This window comes from Lactuca virosa, chromosome 6 (assembly GCF_052849685.1).
Source record: "Lactuca virosa cultivar CGN04683 chromosome 6, Lactuca_virosa_CGN04683_v6, whole genome shotgun sequence".
Classification (NCBI taxonomy): domain Eukaryota; kingdom Viridiplantae; phylum Streptophyta; class Magnoliopsida; order Asterales; family Asteraceae; genus Lactuca; species Lactuca virosa.
In genome coordinates, this window is record NC_136431.1 from 80,082,748 (window position 1) to 80,091,232 (window position 8,485).

Consider the following 8,485-nt stretch of genomic DNA (forward strand, 5'->3'; position numbering starts at 1 on the left):
CGAAGATGGAGGATGGCTGAAGACGATGAACGAAAACAGTGGTGAAGAAGGTGGGGATGTGCGGCCGGTTTTTTCAAAATAATTAGATTAGGGTTTTCTAGTTAAGTAGAGAGAGATAGAGAAATTATAGGAATTTCTATTTAATTAAATTATATGGATTTCCTATTGTACCCTTCTTGCCATTTCAAAGTTACATATTTAGCACATCAGTTTTATAAATATTCATAAATGCTCCAGTTAATAATAGCCATAGATCTAATTATTTACAAGGATGTGATCTGTTCTCGCGTTCTCAACCTTTTAGGTGTTCTCATTTGATCCTACTCCTATATATATATATATATATATATATATATATATATATATATATATATATATATATATATATATATATATATATATATATATATATATATATATCATGTCACAAGGGATCAATCCCATATGCAAGTTGGTCTTCAAGTCAAACCATTATCAAGGCACTCCATGAATAACTTTGCACCCCAACACTTTCACATTTCTTTAAATGGCTACCAATTTAGGTAAGTTTTATCAGAGTTATGCTTTTTATATATTTTTTTTCTTATTGTATGCTAATTCATGATCAATTATTTGACATGATTTCTAATTGATTAATTGGAGTTAACATTGAGAATGTCGAAGAATCTAAATGTCAAGTTTTCTCATAATCGACATATGTATATAATGTAAAACCAAACTCCAACTCTCAGTTCAATTACTTTTTTGTTTCAGCCATCTATGTCTTCTTTCTTCTATTCTTTTGTAATGTGTTTTTTTTTTCATTTTTCTACATTAGTATGTGAATCTTTATGAAAATCAATGTTTTCTTCATCATTATAAATAATTAAACTGATTTTTAATTCGATAATATGCTTATTGAAGGGGAAGCTGGCCCAATTGTTAAAAAGTAAAAGTTTTAGGAATCTGTGTATCACTATTTGTGTTTGTGTATCTCTGTATGACTATTTATATCATGTACTAAAGCTTCAATAAAGGTGAACTAGGTAAAGTGACAAGAGATAATATAACTACTATTTATTTACACAATAAGTATTTCAATTTGCATTTTTTAAATAATTATTGGATGTATGCTTGTACAACCCTATAACAAGTACTATTTTTTTTAGTTTTGTAGAGGTTTAGGGATCGCTTGATACATGAGATGGCCTACAAATATAATAAAGGAAATGATTACATCATAACCTGTCATTGGAGCGACAAGAGATGAAGCTTTTTTTTTCCTATACTTTGTTCATGAGTTATGACAATGTTAGATCCTCGACACTTTCTTTATTTAATGAAGATTATGGTTGATCTTACTGAAAAACATAACTGTTTCTTCATTTTGTTTAATAAAGGCCCAATAAACATGTATTTGAGTATAACTGGCCCAATAAGCATGTAATGAGTATAACAAGCCCAATAAGCATATATGAGTATCACAAGCCCAATAAGCATGTTATGGGTGTGTCAAGCCCAATTCGAGTAAAAATGTCGTAAAGAGCCCATTTATTATGAAAATGATCGTTTTAGTCCGATTTGTGCTAAAAATGACATGAACGACCCACTTTTCTTATAAATGACCTTTTTGGCCCAAGTAATCGAGATTTTTCAATAAAGACCCACTTTTGTCAAAATTTAATAACTTGGCCCACTAAAGCCAAAAATTTACAATAAAGGCCCATTTTCATTTCAAATGACATTTTAAGCCCAATAAAACCGAAAGTTTGTAAATAAGGCCCATTTTTGATAAAAATGACATTTTAAGTCCATTAAGGCCAAAAATTACATTTTAAGCCCATGAAACCGTGAAGGCCAAAAATAAGTCCATTTTGTCAAAAATAACACTTTTGATCTCTACAAAATCGTGAATGTCATAAAAACCCATTTTTATCCAAAAATGACTCTTTTGGTCCTCTCAAAACCGTGAGTTATCATAAAAGGCTCACTTTTTGTTTATTTGTCAAATATGGCCCCTCATTAGGTTTTCTTTAGTTTTCAAGTACCCTTTAACATGTTTTATCTTTTCAACAACATAATGAGTTACATAAAGTAACTTTCTTTTCTAAGATCTTCAAGACTTGGAAATATATCAAGTTTATGAGGGTTTAACATAGATTCATAACATATTTGCACAACACATCATGAAAATACACACAAGCATGCATAAATACTTAGATCTAACACAAAACCAACTTGTATTCTCCCCCAAAACATAGTAAAACTGAAAACAAGGGGGTATGAAGCTCACCTTGGGGGATGGATCGGTTTTGATGAAGAAATGAAAGAAGGTGGAGGTGTTTTCGGCCTTGGATGCTTCCTTAGGAAGATCTTCGAAAACAAGATGATTCTAGGAGCATAAACATGAGAATGATGTTGTTTTGAGGAAAGATCTTAGCATAGATGGAGTTAATCAACTTAAGTGTGAAGTAACTTACCTAGTATGTGAGTTTGAAGAACCTTCTTGAGCACACACACACATACACACTCATAAAAATTGAAGGGAAGGGATGAGGGAATTTCCTCTAAATTTGAGAGAGAGTGAGGGAGTTGTAAGTGAGTTTGGAGTGAAAAGTGAAAGTGGTGGGGGTTAGGATCTTTGGCCGAGAATTAAGAAGAGAAGAGAGAGATAGAAGTTCAGGTCTTTACTTAATGGTTAATCACTATTGATCTAGATATTTGGTGGACATTTTTAATGGATGTCCTCCATGTAAAAAGTATGTGGCACCATTAGAATTAATACAACTTTTCTTTTAACATATATTGAGCCGAGAATTAGAGAGGGAAGGAAAGAAAAAGACATTGGGCTTAAATTTATGTGTAATTGATATTGTATTGAACCATTAGGGATTTTCGATCCATGTGGGCCCACATATGAGTTTACGACCCAAAAGAGTAAAAGGGATGGGTTTTCGGCCCAATGAGATTAAATAAGTGATTTTTGGCCCAATAAGGCCCATGAAGAGTCTTATGGCCCAAAATACTATTGCTTAATGAATGTGGGTCCAGTTAGGGCCCAAATAAGGGTTTCTGGCCCAAAAGAACCAAGTTGATGGGTTACTGGGCCATTAGGCCCAATAAGAGAATTTATGGTCCAATAAGAGGTTTGAACCGAGAAGTTAGGGTTTCAAGCTCATGGTTGGGTGAATGCAGCGTAATGAATTAGGTTTAGAGCTTGCAAGATGAGTTTTGATTTGAATTGTCGTTTTTGAATGATTAAAATGTGTAACCTCATATTTAGGGTTACAAGATATCTCAAAGGTTAATTACACCTGGACATAATTTCCTAGCCTTAAAATACTAGTTGTGACATCATCCCCCCGTTAGAGGGAATTTCGTCCCGAAATTCATTTGAAAGTTGATCTTAAGAGCTAGAGAAAAGGTAAGGGTACTTTTGCATCATTTGATCTTCGCGTTCCCATGTGAATTTCGGTACGCGCTTTGCATTCCATCAAGTCTTCACAATCGGAATGCGACTTTGTTTTGTATGCTTCACTTCCCTGTCCATGATTTCAACTGGTTCTTTGATGAACAGGAGGTTCTCGTTCACTTCGATTTCATCCAAGGGAATAACGAGGGTTTCATCTGATAGGCACTTTTTCAGGTTTGACACGTGGAACACGGGGTGTATGTTGCCGAGCTTCGTGGGTAGCTGCGACTTATAGGCCTCTAATATTGTCATTCGATATCCAGGTACATCTTATCAGAACCCGGATGGACGGAGTATCGCGTCTTGTGTACTTCGTTCATGATCAAATCTCTGAATCCTCCAATTTTTGGAATCCAGATTCGACTCACGAAATAGTAAGCTCCGTCTTCTTTGACTTCAAGATTCTTATCCATTCCACGCAGTGCTTCATTCACGACATTCTCCGGCTTCAATGCCTCCAAAACCTGACGTAGGTGCTGACCGTGTTCTTTCTTGTTTCGAGAGTAGACGAGTATGCCATCGATGAAATCAATTACAAAGTTGTCTAGAAATGGGCGGCAAACTCGGTTCATGAGGTCCATAAATGTTGCGGGAGCAGGCGTCTGACCGAAAAGCATAACAACGAATTCATAATGGCCATACCGAGTTCAGAAAGCAGTTTCGGGGAAATCTTCATCCCAGACTCGGAGCTGATGATAACCGGGCCTTAGATCTATTTTGGAAAAATAACTGGCTCCTTGAAGCTGATCGAATAGATCATCAATCCGAGGGAGTGGGTATCGGTTCTTTATGATGAGCTTGTTCAACTCCCGATAGTCAATGCACATTCTGAAGGATCCGTCCTTCTTTTTGACAAACAGGACCGGAGCCTCCCTGGGTGAGAAACTCGGCCTTATGAATCCCTTCTCCAGAAGTTCGCTTGATTCTTAGAGTTGGGTGAGGGGGATGTCGATTCGAAATAGGGAGATATCGATCCTTGATGATGGGTTTTCTTGACTCTTAGTGTTCAATTGCTCTATGAGCAATCCGCTTCTCCTCTTTACGAGTTAGACGGGTGTACTCTGGGGTTAGCGGTTTGGTTTGATAATTTCCTTACTTGTTAGGTCGTCCTATTGATCTGGCAATATCCGCTTTTGCGTTGGTGCTAAGTGATATCGAGGGTTCGGTTACTGGAAGGGTTCCAAAAGTCGAGTCGATTCCAAACTCATCTTATCACAAGGGGAATGTTCCCAAAGGGGCTTCGAGATAATCTGGGGGGAGGTTATAAACCTCTTGGATTCCCTTGATGTCTTCTGTTTCTTTCTTCCCATCATTATTGTGGGGCTAGGAAGGTGTGTGGTATCTCTCGCCTTAGTGCTAGCATGCCTAGTTGCTAGAGATGGTTCAGGGATTTGCCGTTATGGTTGAAAGAATTTTTGTTAATCTATTGGGTAAGACGGAAAGCCTCTTTGTAGTGCTTGACTGTGACAACCGTCACTTTCTGGTCAAGTCAAAGTCAAATAAAGTCAACAAGTCAAACCGGTCAACTCAATTAACCCTTGTATAATAGGGTTTACATTATGTTTACTATTGTACAACACACTATCTTAATGCAAAGTATCACTTAGAGTTTTCACATGTTCAGAAAATCTAAACCCTAATCAGGGTAAGTGATGGATATACTCGATAAAACATTATTACATACCCTCCGGGGTCGTATAACACTCATAACGAGGCTTAATGGGGTTTACAAACCTTGCGTTGCGAAGCTAAACCCTCACAAAGGTCACAAGCATGGTCTCTCCCAAATCTCTCTCAAAATCCCTTTTAACTTTTTTAAATCACCCGGGGCATCCCGACCCTTAACTTAGTCAAAAATCACTCAAAACGAGGAGTTTATTTGAAAAACAGCCATAGAGAACCAAAACTAGCCTTAAGGACCGAACCCCTTAGAGCCGAACCCCATAGGACCGAAGCTACATAGAACTGAAACCTCTTAAGAACCGAACCTGCTTAAGGACCGAACTCACCTTTCGGTTCAGATTAGTCACTTCGGTTCGGATCAGGCCCCTTCGGACCGAAGCTTCGCCTGCTTTCAGTTCATTTCGCCTTTGCTTCCCACATAACACCTTCTCCTGTGAGCTTCTCGGACCAAACCTACTTTCGGTCCTCAGCAACATGAACCGAACCCTCGCAGATTCGCTTCTTTCTTCCCGGTTTTCGAGTATCTTCCAAGGTGTTTTGGTGATTTGTGATTCCACTTGAGGCTTCCACACTATTGGGGCTAAGCTCTTAAAGCTTGAAGACATCAAGCTACATCAAAAGGTATGTCATCTAACTAGAACTTTGTAGTATAGGTGCTTCATAATATGCTAGTTAGGATGAAACCTTGGAATATTTAATATTTGCATGTATAATAGAGAAAACATAGATCCAAGGTTTATAGGGTTGCATGTACACCATAGGAGTGTTAGAATGCTCAAAACCCAACATGTATAACAATAAGTTTCTAAATGTTGAATGTATTTCTCGTTAGTTTAACATCATAAACAGAAATTAGTCATTCATGATAAGGGTTTTCATTCACTTCGAACATGTACAATAAACTATAATAGGTATAGTTTATGGATTTTACATTACAAACATACTACATAAAAGGGGATTTACTTCCACCACAGAAAAGGTTTTACATTCAAACCACATGTAAACTCGTTAACGTAAATTGTGAGACATCTCTTCATTGTACTTTTAGAGTACGAGTTAAAATTCCTGTAAGTTATAACCAGAGTCTCTTGTAGGGAGAGCGTGATAATTGTATATAGATCTATATTGGGATTGACACCACACACCTTGTTGTTAGCTACAGTGGGACCTGCAGGTCCACGGGTGACAAATGTCATAACAGTTCCGACGAAGGCGTCGCAGCAGGTCTACTCTGTCATAGTATGGTTATAGCGACTCACATAGGGAGATAACGACATATTTAAAGTTTACGGTAAATTCTACTTTAAAAAGGGGGTTTTATCTATTTAAAAATGCATACATCGTTACAAGTACGAAACACCCACATACATTCGGTCTTGGGATTTAAGACTACATAACATTTTATAAGGAAAATATTGGATTTTTCTTGAGTATACATTACATTTACAAACAAAGGTTTTCAAACTCTACATCCAAAAGCTTATGAACTCACCAACTTAATTGTTGACACTTTTTCAAAACTACTTGTATTCTCAGTAAATTAGTAAAACAGGTAACCCGCAGCTTTTGAGGATGAGACGCTAAGGCGTCAAACATTTCATTTTGTCACCATACTGTAATTGATTTTGAAACATGTAAACTCATACTATGATGTAACTTTCTCAATTATATTTATGGTGGTTGTATTTGCTTTGGTCACTATTATACTCGTTGTTATGATACTATACATGAAGTCCTCCATCCCCGGACGTTTCCGCCATCCTTGGTTCGGGGGTGTGACAGATTGGTATCAGAGCATTGTTTATAGTGAACTTAGTATATGAAACCATATAAGATATACAAACTATAAACACAATGGGACTAAGATTCTCTGACTAAATGTTTTCCCTACAATTATACTAAAAAAAAACATTATTTTTATGAAAAGTATAAGTACATACATGCATGCCGGTATAGTGTCACGTCTAAGGAAAACGCGAAAGATAAAAAAATATATAGAGGAGTTGTGCACTAAGATTATGCCTTGGGACATGCAATCAAGACTGGGAGGAATATAGCCTGATCAACTATATTCGTCTGAGAAGTGACTAGCATATGCCGGGGGATAGTCATAGTGGGCAACAAGTCTATCAACCTACCAACACCCATACAAGAATTGCTCTAAGAATCAAACAAAACGTTTAAAATACTATAGGAGTATTTTATGTTGCTTTAGCGCAATATTTCTAGATTCATATATCACTACAAGATAAACGCGATTTTGCTAGGGAAGGTTACTAAGGAACGTATTTTCGTTGTTAATCTGCAATGGATCGTGCTATGGAATGTCGTTCCATAGCAATGTTGCTACCACATTGTCTACGGATTTTATTTCTGCTAGCGAGAGTGGGAGTTGCTAGGGAAAATGCTACCGACTCCATATCTGTTGGTATTATGCTACCGATAGTGCCATGGAACAAAAATTCGTAGCAATTTTCCAACGACATTTGTTACCAAATCACTTTCTGTTGTACTGCTGCTATGGAATTCATCATCGTGGTTACTATGTAACGGAGTTTGTGATGGAAACCAATTCCATAGTTGAATTGCTACGGAGGTACCATTCGTAGGTATTTGCTAGGGAATTCTGCTATGGAATATGATTTCGTTTGGTTGTTTTGCTATGGAACAAAACGCGTAGCTAATTTGTGATGACATTTGTTGGGATGTTGTATGCTTAATTAATCTTCTTATACTATGGATGAATTACTATTATGATCAATGAAATTTGTAAGATATGGTTTGAATGAAATGTTTTTGAATTGGTAATATGTGGCATAAACTAATGGATAAAAAATGTAAAAATGAATTATAAAGTAGATATTGCTGGCAAGCAGTCTCGAACTTAAGCTTATGCAAGAAAAGGGCGCGGTTAAGCCAGTTGTGCTAATCAAGTTGTGTATAATTTCTTGAAAACATAGTATATAATGAATAATTAACAACGAATTCATTACAAAGTTATTTTTAATTACATTAATTGGGCATGTTAAAGTATATATAATCTATGTATATAGATTAATTTTCCTTAATAACGAATTCATTACAAACTTATTTTTAATTACATTAACTATACTTCATCACAAAAATAACATGGGTTTTATGTATACTTCATCCTACTCAAACAACATAGCAAGCAAAAATGACTAAAATGCCCTTTTAACAGAACGATGTGAACACAAAACTAAAATAAAATTATAGTAGTACTATACAACTTCATATACAATACAATAAGAATACTAATATTCAATGGAAATTCTATTATCAACCATTAATATTTTTAAGAAATATACAAAACCTACCATACTCTACATA